We start from the raw sequence: 21,102 nt of genomic DNA on the forward strand, positions 1-21,102 counted from the left end.
TTTAGATCTTCCATAAAGATTGTCAGAAGATTTCTGTCCTGTTTAGTCATTCAGGAAGACATCTCACCTGCTTACGTATGGAAGCAGCACACAAAATTATTTTGAGAACAACTGGAAGTAATTTCCCCTTTTGAACTATTATTCCCATATCCACTTATTAGTGGCTTGATAACTATAGACGTTTACTGGAAGAAGAGTAGTGAGCCTTGCTGTGAAGTGGGGAGTCTATTCACACTGCTTTGCCTTACTGTATACAGTGGAACAACTGAATGGAATTATTACAATGATATTTGTTTTCAACCAGTTTCTGGTCTAGTCAATTCCGTTCTGAAAAGACCCTTTTAATTGGCTGTTTCTTTATCAAAGTACATGAGAACTCTTATGAAGAAATAACAATCCTTTCACCAACTGAAAGCACAAAAGTGAAAAACAATTCCAAAAATTGCTCTGGGCACTGGAGATAAGTTGCTATGGAGAGCCTATATGGTGTACAGTTAGAGAACCAAGCTAGGACTATGGAGACCTGGGTTCAAATCCCTTGTGTGCCATGATTCTCACTTGATGTGCTGGGGCTCATTGCTCTCTCAAAGCCTAACCTCCCTTACAGGGCTAAATGGCACGAGAAAGGGAGAGCTATGCAAGATGCTCTGAGCTCACTGGGGAAAGAGCAGGCTACAAATGGCATAGCCAGACAGCATGGCATAAACAACCTTCAGGGACACTGCACTGTCTCAAAATGTGCATATGTTTCTTGCAGCAACTCAGTTCATACTTCTGAGATTAACAATATAATCCCAAACAGTTACAGAGAGGGCTGGGTTTAAATCTGTTCAAGACCTCTGAGTCAGAAGAACTGAAAGATAAGAAGCAGAATTACACTTTTCTGAAGCTATTGACTTCAATGGATTTAGAAGGATGTACCTCTCCTTGGGAGGTACTGTTAGTTTTAGTTTCACAAGGTACAACTTGAAATGCCATGGATCTTTGAAAAACAGTGTAACAAAGACACTAAAAAGGAGAGAATGTGCATTAACAGTGGCAGCTCTACAATACTGTTGGCACACCTGAAAAATCTATCTTCTGTACACAGCCCAAGATACACATAATTACAAATGCTATAAGTTAAATTTTAATACTGTACCTTTATCATTTTTATAATTTAGACTGTATTCTGATTATGAGAAGCAGCCTTGTTAGAGGCATCTCAAATTTTCTCAAGAAAAGCTTCTCTTTTTTTAAGATTTTGGTTTCATCTCAGTTCATACTTCTGAGCTTAACAATACAATCCCAAACAGTTACAGAGAGGGCTGGGTTTAAATCTGTTCAAGACCTCTGAGTCATATAGATTTAAGCAGTTTAAGCCCAAAACTGCTGCTATAGAACCCTTTTGGATGCCATAACAATGTCACGGAGCAGGAAGCAGAAGCACTTCTGCTTCTTATTTAAGAACCAGAGAAGAGCTTCTGCGCCTCCCCTGCAGAGAGACAGTGAAGTAACTTCCTGATCCCTCCCCCCAATCTGTCACCACATCCTAAGCTGCTTATAGTCACAGCTCTGCAGGTTTTGAAGGATCCCATTTGGAGCATTAGTTCACTATGTTCATGACAATCCCTATTCATAGATCAGGATTTCCACTAAGGAACTGCAACAGAGTAAAACACAGGCACACAGTCTGTTCAAAGAGTAGCTGGCACAAGCAATTCCACCCTCCAAGTAGCACCGAATATGCCTTTTTTAGCTTTCTGGCTAAGACCGCTAGCTGAATAGTTCCAGTAGTACTGTGACCTCTGCACAGTCGGGATCCAGTCCGGGCATTTTCTAAAATAAGGGCAACCCATCTAAGCGTTCCATCTTGAAGTAACAGACAACTGGGGTGGAGTGATTTAAATCAAGGCAATTTAAATTATTTCTTAATTCATTGAAAGGGGGGAAAGCTCGATTTAAATCAAAACTTCCTATTTAATATTTAGGTATTGAATAAATAAAATTAGCTGTTATAACTATAAAACTGCATAGAATTATTATACAGTCTCAGAGGGTGTACTACAAGTTTCTTAAATATTTAACATTTTTACTACATACATACATAGCAAAACTGCTAATATATACTCATATATATACACACATACACATATTTAGAAAACTTACAGTGCAATTCTTAACACAGTTATGCCCTTCCAAGCCCACTGACTTAAATGGATTTAGAAGGGAAGTTATGGGGGACCAGCCCTGGTCACTATTTGGATGGGATTTCATTACGGAATACCAGGGTGCTATGCAGAGACAGGCAACAGCAAACCACTTCTGAATGTCTCTTGCCTTGAAAACCCTATGAGATCACCATAAGTTGGCTGCAATTTGACAACAACAAAACCCCCTCCTAGGATTGCACTGTTAATGCCCAGGGCCCCATATATGATCTCATTTTAAAGTCTGTAGTCATAACAAGAATCTGGAGACAGAGGTATGTTGGAATCAGGACTAAAAGATGCTTCTTTGGTTTGTTTGGGGGTTTTGTTGTTGTTGTTTCCTGCTTTAAGCCACTCCTTGTTATTTATCACTATTTTATATTTGCCTTGATCCACTTTACAGAAAAGTAAATAATCTGAATCAGAAGGCAGGGCCATAGTAGATACTTATTGGCTTGTTTCTCATGAGATGAAAGGTTGCTTGATTGGTGGAGAGAGTCATAAATGTTTATAAACCTGATGGAATGAGCTCCCGCTAGAGATCTGGGCCCTGTGGGACTTATCAAGGTTTTGCAGGGCCTGTAAAGTGGAGCTCTTCCACCAGGCTTTTAATTAATCCAGTGGGCGTCCTTTGAAAGTCATCACTTCCCCCAGCATTTCACCATTATGGTGTTATATTATGCTACTAGCCATCAGCCTCATGCTGTTTACTGCCTATGTCTGTAAGACTGTTTACTGTGCTGCTCCTGTTTTGTAATGTCTGTTTTTATGGCATTGTTTTAACTGTTGTTTTATTGTTGTGAGCCGCCCTGAGCCCGCTTGCAGGATAGGGCGGGGTATAAATCTAAAAATTAAATTAAATTAAATTATAATATTATAAGAATTCACGTAATTCCTAGACATAAAAGTCACACATATGGATCAGAGGATGGCCTATGAGGTGACTTCCAAGTTCCTGGTCATCAAGATAAAGACATAATGTAAGGGCATATACTGTTATGCCTTATGATGGTGACTGATGACACAGATCTTTTATGTACAAAAAAAGCATAATTTCACAAGTCATAAATTAAGAATCTGTAAGGCTGCACTCACACTACATTAAATAATGTGTTTTGCAAGCAGAATTTTTGTTATTCTTACACAGTGAGCACACCCTGTATATTTGCATTATTCAGATTTCATTTCAAGCAGGGTAATTTCCTTTTAAAAACCAGCTTCTTATAACTAAAACACTGCAAAAATTCCTATCTTAGAAAATCACTGGCTTTTAACCATATTATAGACAAGCTTTGAAATCAGCTAAACTATTTTAAAATATGACTTTTTGAAACCTCATGAACAGAGATTGTATCACCGTGGAGCCCTTCTGTTCTTGCTGTGCATGACAGGCCATGTGAGCACGCATCAGCACCTATAGGCAGTGATCTTTGGAAATATCACCAATTTCTGGGTGGGGGCCTTGAAAGAGAGCTGACCAGGTAGCTATAACAGAGAATGACTGCCACATTAGCAAACAATTCCAAGCAAGGGAAATAATATTTCCTCCTTCTGAGAAGCCAAGACCATCACCTCCAGGAGACTTGGGAGACTCTATAGCTCAGTGGCAGAACACGTGTTTTGCATACACCAAACTCAAGGTTCCAGTCCCTGACATCTCCAACTAAAAGAATCTCAGAAAGAAAGATTGGGAGATTGGATCAAAAGATACCACTGAACAGAACTGATTGTTCCAGGCTAGATGGACCAATCATCAACTCAATATACGGCGGTTTTATATATTTCTGGACCTGGAGGATCATGTTCCTGTACAGCTGAGTGATTCCCGATACTGATGGGTGAACTCCATTATTATCCCACATAGACTCTTTCTCCCATGTTGAAGAAAATAATAGTGTAGCTTTACAACCCACTTTGGTTTTCACTGAGCAGATGCTACCAAATTATTCAGAATGGTGAAAATCACAGTGGATTCTGAAGAGCTACTAAAGAATCCCTCTAAATTGAGTGAATGGCCAACAACATGGCAAACAAAGTTAAACTTGGGTAAGTGTAAGTTAATGCTTATTGGAACAAAAACACACACCTGGTTTATATATATATATATGTTGATGGGGTCTGAACTAGATGAGACCAGGAGTGTGTCGTTGTATAAGTTAGCAGATTTGTGACTGCCTTTGTCCGTCCACTTCGATGAGCAATAGTTTAACACAGGCAACACCACACTGTGTTCTTAAACTATATACAAGGTTTTATTTTACATATATACAAACTCTCCATCATAATGCTCCGCCAATCAATCATAGAATAGTAAGAGGGTAATATGTACAACATAGCTTCATTAATATACTTTTGCTCCTAATTACTGTACCAATGAGGAGGCAGTGCTGAGTCATTCTGTACTCCTCACCCGATTACATCATTCTACTGGCTAGAACCAGTTCTCCTCTGACAGATCTTCCTGAGTCATCTACCTGACAGTAGCTGTCAGATCAGCAGCAGTGCCTCATGCCTTACTGGCATTATTTCTTATGCCAACACTCCCCCTAAGGCATTAGGCAATGAATCCTAAGTTACACCTTAACCTGGTATACTGTTCCACATTTAGGTTCTTGGTAAACATAACTGCTACATTTGTTTTTGACGTGCAATCCTGCAACATTATTAACTTTCTGATTACAGCATCTTTCACATTTTGATATCGTATATTGATATGTCTACTTCTTGGTCTTATCCCCTGTGCATTGGACAATTGCATAGCTGCAATATTATCACAGTATACCCGCACCAGTAGTTTACACTTCATTTCCAGATCAAGTAGTAGTTGATACAACCATTCAACCTGTATTATACATAAGTTTGTTTCCACGATTTCCATAGAACTAAAGCACCACTGATATACACAAGATATCCAGTTGTAGAGGGGCCATCCTGCCTATCTCCCCAGCTTGAGTCACTGTAGGCAGTGATGTGTTGGTCATTGTTTGCTTTTAATACTAACGGGTAGTCAGCTGAACCTTTCAGATATCTTAGCACTCTTTTAGCTGCAATCCAGTCTTTAACATACGGATTGGCACTCTTTTGACATAACACGTGTATGGCAAAACAGATATCGGGTCGGGACCAACATGCAATATACAATAATGACCCAATTAAAGATTGGTACATTGCTCTGTTGTCAAATAGTCTTTCATCTGGGTCATTCTTATAGCTTGTAGTCATTGGCGGGTCTGCACAATGAGCCTCTTGCATGTTATATTTATCAAGTAGCTTAGATATCTTTTCCTTTTGGTTTAGACCAAACCAGCCCCGTGAATCTCTACTGATATCCACTCCCAAATAGTGGCTTATACTTCCCAAATGTTTCATTTTAAATAAGTTTTGTGTGGCATCCATAAACCACTTTAATTGGGTGTCAGTATGAAACAGGAAACAAATGTCATCAACAAAAACTAGGAGATAACACTTTGTCTGTTCAATTGTTTTATAGAACATACATGGATCTGCTACGCGCTGTCCAAAGCCAAGAGCGATTAATACTTTGCTTAAGCACTGATTCCATTCTCTGGCACTTTGCTTTAACCCGTATAATGCCTTATTCAATCTTAGAACCAAGGTTTTGTTTGCATTTTCATACCCTGGTATTTGTTCCATGTATAATTCCTGTTCTAGAGGTGCATTCAAGTATGCAGTATTAAAGTCAAAATGATATGCTTGCATTTTTTCTTGCCCTGCCTTGCATAGTGCTGTCTTCAAAGTATCAGCTCTCACAGTAGGGCAAACACCTGATCATAGTCCTCCCCTTCTACTTGTGAGAAGCCTCTAGTAACTAGTCTTGCTTTCCTTTGCATTTTGCCGTCCGGCAGCATTTTGACCTTGTGTAGCCACCTGCACCCTATAGCTTTTTTCTCCGCTGGCAGAGACGTTATAGTAAACACATTATTTTCAGTTAACAAGTCATACTCATTTTGCATGGCTTGCTGCCAAGCGACTCTCTCCGGTTTAGGCATAGATAAGATTGCCTCGTAGCTCTGTGGCTCCTTAATGAATACATGGTTCACAGAGCTATTTTGATAACCAAATCTCTCTGGTGGTATACCTTTAGTACTACGTGCCGACCTCCTCAGTCCTTCAGTACTTTGCACACTCTCAGACACACTTGGAGACCTCATCTCCTGTTTGATGGTAGTGCTTTCATCTCCCACCGTCATGGGTAGTGCTATCTGCTCAGGCACATCGTTAGCATGTATTCAGTTCCATCCCAGATTCTCACAGAAGTTGGCAGATCTACTGAAGCTTATGCTCAGGTTCTCATTGGCAAACCTGTAGGCTTTCATGCCTGACTGATACCCAAGGAACACAAGCTTCTTTGATCTATTGCCCCCCCCCCTTCCTTCTCTGACTCAAGGGAATATTCACCCAAGCCTTTGTGCCAAATACTCTCAGGTGATCCAGAGAAGGGATTTTGTTATACAACATCCTGTAGGGAATATTGTCAAAGCCTATTGGCTTTGTCCAAAGTCTATTCTTAATGTAACAGGCAGCCTTCAAGGCTTCTGCCCAGTAACTTATGGGTAAATCAGCATCCTTAAGCATTGCATGCATCATGTTTTGCAGCATACCACCCCTGCGTTCAGCGATACCATTCTCTTGGGGTGTTGCTGTGTTGGCCACTCTATGCTTAATGCCTTGACTATGTAGCCAGTGTTTAAATGCTGTAGACATAAATTCACCGCCCATGTCCGTCTGTATGGCACACAGACTCCCTAGCTGGTTTTTCACTCTCCTGTGCCAATATTTTTTTTATATTTTTATAGTTTATTGACTGAATATATTGTGTACAAACCCGTAACCAAACAAAAAAAATACTATTATTAAAACAGAGATCGAAGGCAGTGTTTTCACTGTTATATATACATTCAAATTCCATTATCGCTATGCACCATTTAATACATTCACCTTCACTACTGCATTACAAATTAAACCCATTTATCCTTTTCACTTACACTCAAGGAAAACTCATTAAATATGTTTTATCATTGACGCTCGACACCTTACATAATACCTTACTACTTCCATACGCCTTTAACCGTCTATATGACCTACCCCACTAATCTAACCATTTGCTTTGGCATTCCATTCAGCGGCACCATCCCATTATCTAATTTTGATAAATTCCCTACTATCCTGATGAATCTTCCATTTTTGGTATTTCTTCCGTTTACGCCAATTTCTCTCTTGGTTATTTAAAACCTCTCTTGATTTTGGAATTAAATGCCTAATTATCCATAATATCTCTTTCATTATTTTATTTTTCTGACCTCTAGATCTAATAAGTTGCTCCCTTTCCCTTCTCCAAACTGCAGCTTTGATCTGTTTCCTTATGTCTCTTGAATGTATTTCTCTAAGTGAACCATTCTTTTTTAGTTTTAGAGAATTTAGCCTATATATATATTAAATTTCCCTCTCGGCTTTTTTTTTGTTCTTTCTCCAGCACAGGGGCCAATGTATCCGCTACTGAACAAGATAAACATTTATTTCTTCTGGTATGCTTAAAAATCTTGAAGTATATTTTACCATATCCATGTCTGATCTAGTAATCCTATTCTCTGTTTCTTCCTGTTTAATTTCAAAGTCTCCTGTACCTTGCTCCTTTAGTATTTGTTTTGTATCAATAGAATTTTTGGTTTGCGTCAACTTTGTCATATCCATTTTTATGTCCTTCAATCCATTTTCTAATCCATCAAGCTTAAATTTTAATCCCCCTATCTGTTCTATTAAATTGTTCTGTATCAGATTTAATGCCCCCATAAAAAAAGTCTTCAAAAGATGACTGAAATATTTTGAGAGCATCCTGCGACATGATTCCCTCTATCTTTGAGTTAAACAGGAGAATTCCAAATTATCTTATACTAATATAGAATGAAGACACCAATACAGAGATTTAGTATCCCCTTACCAACTAGTCTAAATCAATTTGTTCCCCAAGCAATAATGGTTCGTGTTCAATTGATTTCAATAATTATTCATTATTTGCCTTCCTCTTGCACCACTTAACCCCTTCAAACACTCCACTCACTACTTCTTACAGACTACATACACTCACTTCTTCATTCATTCTCCATCCGAATCCTTTCTCATTAGCCATACACTTTTACATAGACCCGCACACATTCACACACTTTTGTAAATTATACAGTTATAGTCAAACAGCATTCAATTCCTTGCTTTCCCTCTCTTTCTTCTTTCGTCCTCCAGTCCTTCTGTTTCCCCTTTCTTCCTCTTCTTCTTTGTCCGTTTTGCCCCCTTTTTGTCTTTCTAGTCTTTAAATTTCTTCTTACAAATTACTTATATGATATTGATTGAACACAGTCTTTTAATGAACTATTTACTGTTTTCTACAGTTCTCAGTCCAAAAGAATAGTCCACCTAATCCTTAGTACAAATCAAATCTTCTTTAACATTATACATTTTCTCCCATCCGATCTCCACTACACGTAGCAATATTTACACGCAATGTTTTGAATGAGTCTTTAGTTTTAGGCAAGTTTCAAGAAATTTACTTTCTAACTCGAGGTCTTTCCATTCTTGTAGCTCCAAATATTCATCTGAACTAACAGAGTTGTCATAATACGTCTCCTCTCCAAGAAAAAAGTAGAATACTTCAAAAAGAAAGAAAAATACCAATTATCGTGTTTGTTAGACACGGAGAGGAGGTGAGACAGGGAAAGAAAAAGTTAGTTTGTTCCTTCGGCGCCAAATCCACCTCTGCTGCCGCCACCCACCTCCTTTCTCCTTCCTCCAACTTTGTTCCTCTGCTCCTCTTGCCAGCCACAAAGTAGTTTTCTCAAAGTTGTTCTCTCAGCCACACTCCACATACGTCACCAAGCCAAGCCCAATTTGCAATCAAAACAAAAAGCGCCTTACTTCAGGTATATACTGTCCTTTTTTTTTCTTTTCGTCTCCTCTTAGTCTTCTGTTTTTGGGTTACTTTAATTTACTTTCACCAAACGCCCTCCACCTTCACCTCTGTCTCCGGTAGCCAAGACTTTCTCACCTAATGGTGCGCAATGCGGATGGGGCAAAGGGAGGGTAGAAAAGCCAGGAACTTAGAAGTTCCCCCGTGCCTCTCCCCAAGACCCCTTTTGCTAGCAATGCTCCCCCGACAGGAGCTTTGCTGGGTCCTAGAACCCCCCCCCCAACCCGCTCGGTTCGATCCGTTCCTGCCCTGATGGCTTGAAACGCGACCGCCTCGTCTCACTGAAACCGGAAGTGTCCCTCTCCTGTGCCAATATTTGATAGTGTTGCATACTTCTGACTTTTGCTTTAACACAAATACCCACAAAAACCTTGAATAATCATCTGTCAGTAACAATGCAAATTTGTTGTTTGAGTGACTCTTGGCAAACGGCCCTATAACATCAGCATGAACTAATTCTAGGGGCTTCTTTGTCACTCTTTCACTTCTCTGTGGTACTGGGAATGCCTGTGACTTGGCACATTTACACACTTCACAGTCTAAATATTTACTGCATTCCTTTACACCATTCTTCTCCACAATTGCCAGTGTCTTATTAACTGTACGAAAGCTAGCATGCCCTAACCGTCTATGCAATAGGTGCACAAGTTATTATGTGGAGATACATTCAACACAGTTTTAGCTGTTACAGCGTTATTGTCCAACACATAAACATTGTTCTGTAACTTAGCTGTTCCCAGCTCTTCATCCCCTCTGCATATTTTACAAGTCTTATCTGTGAATGTCACCGTAAATCGTGCCTTGTCAAGCACAGACACACTTAACAAGTTGTTCTTCAGAGCTGGTACACATAAAACATCAGCAAACGTGTGACGCAAGGTGGAAAAAGTCACACACCCCTGCCAAAGTACCTCTGAATTGCTGCCATCAGCCAAGCTGACATTTTGCCGTCGAGGTGATTGTTTATTTTGTAGCAACTGTTCATCCTTGCAAAAAATCTGCAACACTCCGGAGTCACTAATCCATACTCCTGAAGCAGCAGCTGTGTTAGTCACCACAAGTGATGCATTGGAAGAGCTCTCAGCTCCTGCGGACCAGCCTCCATGCTTCCGTCTGGCTCTCCCCTCTGGACACTCACGCCTCAGATGTTTTGCTGAGCCACAACGAAAACATTTTTTCACTCTCAGGGCAACCTCCAACTCCGCTCCAAGTCGATTCCCGGCTGACGCTTCCTTGCTGGCCTCCTCCTTCGCTGTCTCCCCCAGTCTGGTATGCTGCCAAACTGATAAATGACCAGACTATTGCAGATGACGTTCCTCCTCGAGTAGACGTCCCGTAACATACTCCAATGTTAGTTTGCTGGCATCAACCGTATCCAGTGCCGTCACGAGCATGTTAAACTCCACCGACAGTGAGCTCAGGATGAAATAGACCTTATCTTCATCCGATACTGTTTTTCCCCTCTCTGCTAACTCATTGCAGCACCGAGCCAGAGCATTTAGAAGTACCCTAACGGACTCCTCCAGCTTCATCACAGTCCTGTAAAGCCACCGGGTAATTGCGATAAGTGAACCGGCTGTTATTTGCACATACACTGCTCTCAGACAGTCCCAAGCAGCTTTCCACGTGTGCTTACCAGTCAGGTGGATTAATTGATCGTCTTCCACACTCAGGACAATAGTTGCTAATGCCTTTTCATCCTTAACAGTGTCCTCCACATCTAGCCGGTTCAGAGGTGTCTCGACCACTGTCCACAAACCTTCATGTTTGAGATAATGCTCCATGCGGAGAGCCTACACACTGTAATTAGTGGAGGTGAGCTTTCCCACAATCTGAGCTGTTGCGATTAGAGCCATGATGAAAACCTTTAGCACCGCTGTTCCAAGCCTCTCCGAGCAAGTCTACACTCCCGCACACTAACCACGAAAGCAGACGTCCACTCCGGCTTGACACTCCACAGCAGGCCAACCTCACCAAACACCGCAGACTGGTCCAAAATGGTCAGACTGGGCAAACTGGGCAGACTGGGTCCATAACCCTGTCATTGTATAAGTTAGCAGATTTGTGACTGCCTTTGTCTGCCACTGTCCGTCCACTTCGAAGAGCAATAGTTTAACACAGCCAACACCACACTGTGTTCTTAAACTATATACAAGAATATAAGAACATAAGAGAAGCCATGTTGGATCAGGCCAATGGCCCATCCAATCCAACACTCTGTATCACACAATGGCCAAAAATTCATATATATACACACACACACACACACACACTGTGGCTAATAGCCACTGATGGACCTCTGCTCCATATTTTTATCTAACCCCCTCTTGAAGCTGGCTATGCTTGTAGCCGCCGCCACCTCCTGTGGCAGTGAATTCCACATGTTAATCACCCTTTGGGTGAAGAAGTACCTCCTTTTATCCATTCTAACCCAACTGCTCAGCAATTTCATTGAACGCCCATGAGTTCTTGTATTGTGAGAAAGGGAGAAAAGTACTTCTTTCTCTACCTTCTCCATCCCATGCATAATCTTGTAAACCTCTATCATGTCACCCCACAGTTGACGTTTCTCCAAGCTAAAGAGCCCCAAGAGTTTTAACCTTTCTTCATAGGGAAAGTGTTCCAAACCTTTAATCATTCTAGTTGCCCTTTTCTGCACTTTTTCCAATGCTATAATATCCTTTTTGAGGTGCAGTGGCCAGAATTGCACAAATGAGACCGCACCATCGATTTATACAGGGGCATTATGATACTGACTAATTTGTTTTCAATTCCCTTCCTAATAATTCCCAGCATGGCGTTGGCCTTTTTTATTGCAATCGCACACTGTCTTGACATTTTCAGTGAGTTATCTACCACGACCACAAGATCTCTCTCTTGGTCAGTCTCTGCCAGTTCACACCCCATCAACTTGTATTTGCAGCTGGGATTCTTGGCCCCAATGTGCGTTACTTTGCACTTGGCCACATTGAACCTCATCTGCCACGTTAACGCCCACTCACCAAGCCTCAACAGATCCCTTTGGAGTTCCTCACAATCCTCTCTGGTTCTCACCACCCTGAACAATTTAGTGTCATCTGCAAACTTGGCCACTTCACTGCTTACTTTCAACTCCAAATCATTTATGAACAAGTTAAAGAGCATGGGACCCAGTACTGAGCCCTGGGGCACCCCACTGCTTACCGTCCTCCACTGCGAAGACTGCCCATTTATACTCACTCTCTGCTTCCTATTAATTAGCCAGTTTTTGATCCACAAGAGGACCTGTCCTTTTACTCCATTTTACTCACACAATTTCCCCTTTGTGGGATCTGATACAAAGGATCCTTGCACATGCATGTGACTGAGATCATATAGGGGTACTATTATGAACCAGGCTGTACCACAGTTTGAGCTAGCAGCAATAACAACCATTTTTCCCAGCAGCTCCCAGTAATTTGTTGTTGCTGTTACTGAAATCACAGAGCACACATTGGTTCACCTTTCATGATTATGGCCAGACACAGGGCCAAGAAATAATTATTAGTTTGTAGCAGAAACTAACTTTGTGAACTGACCCGCAAAATAGAACATACTCTTAACTTTGACTCTGGAGAGAAGCATATCAATAGGAGAAAGAGGTGAATAACATGCATTTCCTCTCCCAAGATTACACCTAAGCTATCCTTGACAGTCTTTGTCCAAACTTCTCTGAAAAGGCTGTGTGTGTGTGTGTGTTTAAGTGATGTTAAGTTCTGACTTATGGCAACCCTATGAATTAATAGCCTTTAAAACATTCTATCATGCTTAGGTCTTGCAAATTTAGGGCTGTGACTTCCTTTACAGAGTCAATCCATCTCATGTTGGGCCCTCCTGTTTTCCTGCTACCTTCAGCATTTCTTAGCATTAAGAAGAGCCCTGCTGGATCAAACCAATAATCCATCTAGTCCAGGATCCTGTCTCACACAGTGGCCAACTAGGTCCTCTGGAGGGCCAACAGCAGGGCATAGTGACCAAGACGTTCCCCGATATTGCCCCCTAACTCTGGGATTCAGATGTTTAGTGCCTCTGAATGTGTAGCTTCCCCCCAGTCACCATGGCTAGTAGCAACTGACTTATTGTCCATGAATCTATCTTTTAAACCTAAAATCCCCTCTTTATTCCTGTGGCCATCATTTTATCCTCAGGTAGCAAATTACACTTTTTAATCACTCTTGTGTAAAATAGTGTTTCCTTTTGTCCATCCTGAACCTACTGCCCATCAGTTTCATTGGACACCCTCAAATTCTAGTATTTTGGGAGAGGGAGAAAAATTTCTCTTTGTCAACAACATTATCCACCCAATGCATAATTTTATAAATCTTTATCATGTCCCCCCCTTAGTCATCTTTTTTTCTAAACTGAAAAGTCCCAAGCTCTGTCTTCAGCCTTTCCCTATAGGGAAAGTGCTTCGACCCCCTAATCATCTTGACTGCCCTCCTCTATATTTTTTCCAGCTCTACAATGACCTTTTTGAGATAAAGTGGCCAGAACTGGATACAGTATTCCAAATAAGGCCACACCATCAATCTATACAGGGGCATTACAGTATTGGCCATTTTATTCTCAATCCCTTTCCTAATAATCTTTAACAGAGAGTGTGCCCTTTTCATTGCTGCAGCAGCACACTGGGTTGACACTTTCATTGATCTATCTACTACAGCCTGAAGAGCTTTTCTCCTGTCAATTTCAGCAAGTTCAAGACCCCATTAGCCTATAATTGAAGCTAGGATTTTTTGTTGTTGTTGTTCCAATGTGCATCTTACACTTACCAATATTGAACTTAACTTGCCACATTGTTAGCCACTCACCCAGTTTGTGGAGGTCCTTCACAGTCAACCTTGGTTTTCACAATCCTGAATAATTATTGTCTTTTCCAGTGACTCTAGTCATCTCATAATGTGACCAAACTACAACAGCCTCAATTTAGTAATTTTAGCTTCTATGGAGAGTTCAGGCTTGATTTAGAACCCACTTAGTTGTCTTTCCGCTGTGCAGTGGAAATGGGTGAACTTGCCACTCAGCCTTCACTCGCACATCACGTGGTGTTGCAAAGGCCATTTAAAATTTAAATCGCTTTTGCAAAGAGGCTCAGCAGAAACTTCACCCTCTTCCAGTTCACCTGGAAGTGGATGAACGAACCAAATGGACCATGATCCGGTCCATTAAAACTGTGGGGTCCAGGGGGGTCCATGAACACCCCAGACTCCAGACCTTCATGGACCGAGGGTTTTTTTGCTGGACTGTGCATATCCCTAATCCTTACACAAGAATTTTTTCTAGCTCCTTCATAGCTGCCCTTCTCAGCCTCAATTTCCTTCTGATTTGTTGGTTGCAGTCTCCCTTTCGTTTGATGATGGAGCCAAGCAATAGAAAATCTTGAACAATTTCAGTTTCTTCATTGTTAACCTTAAAGTTGTATAATTCCCTAGTGGTTATTTTGTCTTCTTGATGTTCAGTCCCATTTTGGCACTTTTCACATTAACCTTTAGCAGTAGTCATTTGAAGTCTTCATGATCTTTGCCAGTAATACGGTGCAATCTACGTATCTTAAACTCTTAACTTTTCCTCTACCAATTTTTACTCCACCTTCATTTAAATCTAATCCAGATTTCTTTATGATGTCCCTATAGATTGAAGAGACAGGGAGATAAAATACATCCTTGTCTGACACCTTTGCCAATTGGAAACCATTCTGCTTCTCTGTATTCTGTCCTAGCAGGAGCCTCTTATCTGACTGCAGGTTGTGCATCAAAACAATCAGATGCTGTGTTACACCCATTTCTTTTAAAACCAACCACAGCTTTTCATGATCCACACAGTCAAAAGCTTCGCTGTAATCTATGAAACATGCACTAATTTTCTTCTAAAATTCTCTCATATGCTCCAATAACCAACAAATATTTGCAATATGATCTCTAGTGCCTCTTTCTTTTCTGAATCCTGCTTGAACATCCAGCATTTCTCAATCCATATATAGTAATAGTCTTTGTTGTTAGATTTTTGAGCATCACTTTACTCATGAGAAATCAATGCAGTGGTCCAATAGTTACTGAAATCTTTGAAGTCTCCTTTGTAGAATTGTAATGTAAATTGAGTGTTTCTAGTCTGTGGGCCATTGTTTTGTTTCCCATATTTATTGGCACAATCTTGTTAAGATTTTGATGGACTCCATTCCTGGGGCTTGGAATAGCTCTATTGATATCCCATCTACTTCTGTTCTCCACGTAACTTTCACATCACTTTCTAAAACTGCAGGTTCTTCAAAAGATTCTTCTTGGATGGAATCTGTCATCCTACTATCTCTTTTTAAAATAGTTTTTCAGTGTATAGTTTCCACCTTTTCTTTATTTTGTTGTGTTCAGTTAATGTATCTGTGTAGATCAGGGGTGTCCAAGCTTTTGGCTTCTCTGGGCCACACTGGAATTGTCTTGGGCCACAAATAAAATACACTAACACTAATGATAGCTGATGCGCTAAAAAAAGGTCCATACATAATTTTCATGCTATCTGCCATCGCAAATAAGCAGAAAAGCTCTTGCATAAGAATCCTAATTATGTGCTGCCCCATTTGGAGGGTCTCTAAAAATTGTCGAGCAGGTCCCAAGTTTGCGATCACTGATATAGAAAATGCACATATCTAGCTAATAAAACTTCATTTTTTGATATTTTTATTATAAAAGTAAAATAAAAGTGGGCAAGATAAAACTAGCGGGATATTTGACATTGTTTTTGAGAAACTAATGCATCAAGATCTGGTTTGATGGAAGTAGTTGCAATTCTCAGTGAGTTCTCAAGGTGCTCATCAGATGTTTTGGTTCTAATTTTACTCTTTGTGTGCTTCATCCACCACACATACCCCAGCTTCACCACACGCACACCTCACCTCCAACCTTCACAGAGAGGGGCTTGATGGGGAAAACTCCCACCTCACCCCACAAGCCCGCCCAGGAGCTTGGGAGGCTGGCTATTCTACTCTCCAACTTTCCCAGAGAGAGGCCCACAGCCGCCCTGATACCTCCGGAGGACAGCCTAGAGGGCTCCTTGTCCTGAGCAGGAGATTCAGAAAGGCCAGAGCAGGAAGAAAGAAGAGCTGGAGAGTGCCCAGGCGCAAAAGAAGAGCACTCATACACATGTGATCTGAGTCAGCTCTGGCACCCTCTCTGGCAGTAGGGCAGAAAAGCAAGTGGGAGGAAAAAGCAACCAGATGTAGCCTCAGTTCCAGGATCTGCCACCACACACAGTTCCAAGCACTGTTTTAAGAAAGTTTACAAGTTTGTGTTGGGCTGCATTCAAAGCTGTCCTGGCCAAATGCAGTCCATGGGCCGCAGGTTGGACAAGCTTGGTGTAGATCTTTCAGCATGCCTAACTATGCTTTATTTTTTTAATTTCTTGGATCTTGGGGAGCAGATATCTTGTCCTTCCTTTTTTTGTTTCTTTTCTTGTATTTCTTTACACTGGTTGTTATAATAGTTCTCTTTGTCTCTGTGTGTAAGTCAATGGAACATTGCAGTTAGGTGTTTCATTCTGTTTCTGTCACCTTTCACTTTTGCTTTTTTGTGTATCTTTAGCAATTTTGAGAGTTTAATCAGTCATCTATCAAGGCTTTTCTTATCTTTTGACTACAGGAATAGTCTGTGTGTTGTTTCTTGATAATGTCTGATTTCAAACCATAGTTCTTCAAGTTCACATCTACTTGAACTTAGTAATGAAAATGTTCTTTATGTGGTCTTTAAACTCTTCAGGAATGTTGTTTAGATTATATTTCGGAACTATGTTTATTTTTACTTTATTGTCTTTACTGCTTTTGCAACCAGAGTCATGAACAGCAATATTAATGTTTTGGTGTTTTTCTTCAGTTTTATTCTAATTTTCTATATTAACAATCAGCACCACAATCAGCTCCTGTTCTTGTTTTAGCAGACAAAACACTGCTTCTGATTATGTAATCTATTTGATTTATGTATTGGCTGTCTGGTGATGTTCACATATACAATCATCTGTTTGGTTACCTTACCTGAAATGTGCATTTGCAATGAACAAATTATTGTCCTCACAGAATTCTATGAGTTACTCTCCCGCTTCATTCTATGCTCCTAGCCCAAATCTTCCAATATTTGATTCTGCTTTGTTTCCTACTTTTGCATTCCAGTCACCAATGATTATCAACACATCTTGATTAGATGTGTAATCTATTTCTTCTTGGATATTTGCATAAAAGCTTTCAATTTCTTCCTCCTCAACATCTGTAGCTGGAACATATACTTGAATGACACTTATACTGATAGGCTTTTCATGACATTTGATATTATTCAGTCAGACTTTGCATTAAGTCCCTGACTGCATGAGCTACATCCTGCCTTACTTTTAGAGCACTTCCATTCCTTTTGTACTTCTCATTCTCCAAGTCTTTCAATTTAAATATCTGTATATTTGGCCATATTGAGAATCTATAAAAATAATTCTCCTGTGGCATGGCCAAATCCAGCGCTGCCATTGGATAATATCTGCAGGAACAAATAATTAACTGTTGACTGTTTTTATGATGTAACCCACCCTGAGCCTGTTCTACGGGAAGGGTGGGCTAAAAATCGATTTAAATAAATAAATAAATAAAATTGTCCCATCATGGTTCAGTCAGAATCTCTGGCCTCCCATTGGCTGACTCCCCTGCCCTCACCTACTCAGGCCCAGGTGAGGGCTAGAGATCACTCAGAATTACAACTGCTCTCCAGATGGCAAAGATCAGGGGGAGTGAATGCCTTCACTTGTGTGGGGGAGCACTCACCCAGAGCCTCTTTCTAGAGCCTGTTGTATTTTTCTTCATAATGGGCATTATTACTAGTTAGATATATTAATATATGTGGAATGCAACTTCCCACATTTTGCACTGATTGGGAGGTGAACTGGCAACCTCTCGACTCAATCAAGACAAATGTTGGAATAAATGAGAACAGTGACCCTTTTGCATATACATATAGGGTTCCAATTTTCATGCTTTAAGAACTCCTGACACCCAGCTCCGAAGCAAGCAAGGCACCTGCTCCATCATGCTTAGCAGCATGCTCACTAGCTGCAGAAAAAGAACTTCTCTTAGCAGCTTCTCAATACTGAACTTTGCAGGATAATGATAATTATCATCCCAGATTCCAGAACTCATCAAGGTTGGTAGAATATTAATGTTTCCATTGCCTGACAGTGCTTGCAAGCTAAGCACTACAAATGAACAGTATTTTTTTTCTTATCTGCTAGAGCACCTACTCATATTGTGAAAATACCAAGTCATGTTTAATGCATGCTTTGTTGATAGTGTATGAACCCCTTGTCTTGATCCTTTTTTCTCTAACATACTGAATAGCTATTATGGCAGATTTGAATTCAATCTTGAAAGCATTGTGCTTGTTTCTGGGTTACAATACTCCACAGATTCTCTGGCTGACTCCTGTTATTGAGGCTCCTGCTATTGAAGCTAGTGGCAGAGATCATTTCCATTCTTTACTAAAGAAACAGGAGGCTTTATGATTATGGAATCAATGTTCTGAGGATTAAGGTTGTCTAATGCAGCCAAAATCTACAACTTCCATTTAATCTAGAGAAATACTGGAACAAAGTCAGGTTGCTATTTTAGGGTTACTTCACACAACTAGTTATTCCACAGTAAATTATTATGAAACTACTATGTGATAACTTTTTTTGACTTGTAACTGGTTTTGTCAATTCTTAGGTGTGACTGGACGTTATGACTCCTTACTTCTTGGTTTTATTCACATGTCAACAGTCTCAGCTCAGAGTCAGAGTCTCAACTCACCAGGATCAAATTCAAATTAACATTTTTCCCGCCAAGTGATAGAAACTAAACAAACCCACTTTGGTGGAGGAGACTTAATGAGATATGGATTTTGCAGCCATCTGAATCTTTCATATCAAAGGACTGCCAGCTGAAGGTCCATCACTTGTTGATCCTCTAAATCAACAAGCGCCTGTGCCTGTGGGCACCTTTGTAATTCTGACAAAGGGCGGTGGGTACAATCACAAAATGGCTGCCACAGGAGGTGTTGCCAGCCATAAAATGATTGTCATAGCAGGTGGGACTAACCACAAAATGTTAGAGATCAAGATTATATACTCTAATAGTTACTCTTCAACATTTCAGGCAGGTCTGTTTAAACTGCACAGCCAACCAGAAGCCCTGCTGAGAAAAAGCCCCACCTAGCCCCATCCACTTTCTAAAAGTACTTGGCGGGCACCAGGAAACATGGCAGCAGGTGCCATGACATGCTCTAAGATTATGTCATCTAGTTTCACTTGATTCTCTTCACTTGGCAATAGCAAAAGTCAAGATTGGGGCTGGGGACCAGACTGGTGGTCTAAGTATATCACAAGACCAGTCAACATGCTTCCCTTCAAAAAATTTGCTTATATTAGGTATAGAAGAATGTGTGAGATAAATTTCCTTGGGCAACTTTGACAGCTATTCAGTCACTATTGTGCCTATTAAATCCAGCATCTGCTCACAGTCACCAAAACTTGTAAATAGATAGTTAATAAATACCAGCAACTTACCCAAAATGTTATAGCAGAATCAGAATGGAGAAGGTAGCAGCTAGGAAGACTGAACCAAAAACCAATACTGCCCAAATTCTAATAAAGACCATTCTTTTAGGTCCAAAATATACTACCGACATGCCACTGCAATTCAACTGGCTTCTTTGCAACCTCATATTGAAAAGAATCAGTGTGGTGTAGTGGTTTAAGTGTCAGACTAGGATCTAGGAAACCCAGGTTCAAATTCCCACTTGTGATATGAAAGCATGCTGGGTGACCTTGCACCAGTCACACACTCTTAGCCTAACCTACCTCACAGAGTTGTTATGAAGATAAAACAGAGGAGAGGAGAATAAAGTAAGACACTTTGGGTGGGATATAAATAAAGTAAATAAAATAAAAGATTAAAATAAAAAAAATGTAATATAGAGGAGGAGAAAAGCAGACAGGTAAAAACATCATCACACACCCCCTCCAGTCTCAGCAGACAGACTCTTTATCACCACAGCAGCCAAACAACAGCATTGTGATAGAACCCAAGAGGTAAAAGAAGGAATGGACATAGGGTTGCCAAGTCCAACTCAGGAAATATCTGGAGACTTTGGAGGTGGCACTGGGAGACTTTGGGGATGGAGCCATAAGACTTTCCCATTTCAAATAAATAATAAGAACACAGCAGTGCAGTTCCCTTGATTACAGTCTTCATTTTCTCCTCCTCTTTTTTTAATCTTCAAAGGGTTCCCTAGCAGTAGCACTTCCACTAAATGAAAGTGAACACACACAGCAGCCAAAATAAACAGTTTGCAAGTCCACACTTTTGTACTCTCTGGGGTAATTTACTCATGGGAGTTGCTGGATGTAGCAATCAGCTGTATTTCAACCACCTCCTCAGACTAACACAGGAAAATGAAAGCACTGAGCAGAGCAGTCTAGAGGGGGTGTTTTTCTACATCCCATAATCAGATTCTAATTAACTCTTTGCTATCCCTTTTGCTGTGCAAATGACTTCTGAAAGGAATACAAAAAACCCCAGACGGACTGTGATCGCTCTTTTCCTCTCACACACTCACTGAGAAGAGCCACACAGCTCTGCTTGCTCACCCCCTTACCGCGGCTTTAGTCTTGCTGAGATTTAAAAGCAAAACACAACCCAAGCACAAGCACAAGCAGTTTGCAAATTTCAAAACCAGCCGAGATGGAAAGGTACATCACGGCTGTTGGGGCAGGGCTTCCCCCCACCGGCCAGCTGGCTGATGGGGAGGGAGAAGCCTACAAAACTACTGGGACAGGGGCTGGCAAGCCTAGAAGGACATACTTGCTCCTGGATCTCATCGGAGTTGCACCTTCTACTTTTGTCTCCTATGTTCAGAG

General features: G+C 40.7%; 1 protein-coding gene across 3 annotated transcripts in view; it reads right to left on the reverse strand.

Moving 5' to 3' along the window:
- Nucleotides 1–21,102, reverse strand: part of VASH2 (vasohibin 2) — an 81,350-nt gene that overhangs the window by 39,113 nt on the left and 21,135 nt on the right. The window lies entirely within an intron of this gene.

The sequence above is a fragment of the Heteronotia binoei genome, chromosome 1, assembly GCF_032191835.1.
Source record: "Heteronotia binoei isolate CCM8104 ecotype False Entrance Well chromosome 1, APGP_CSIRO_Hbin_v1, whole genome shotgun sequence".
NCBI lineage: Eukaryota > Metazoa > Chordata > Lepidosauria > Squamata > Gekkonidae > Heteronotia > Heteronotia binoei.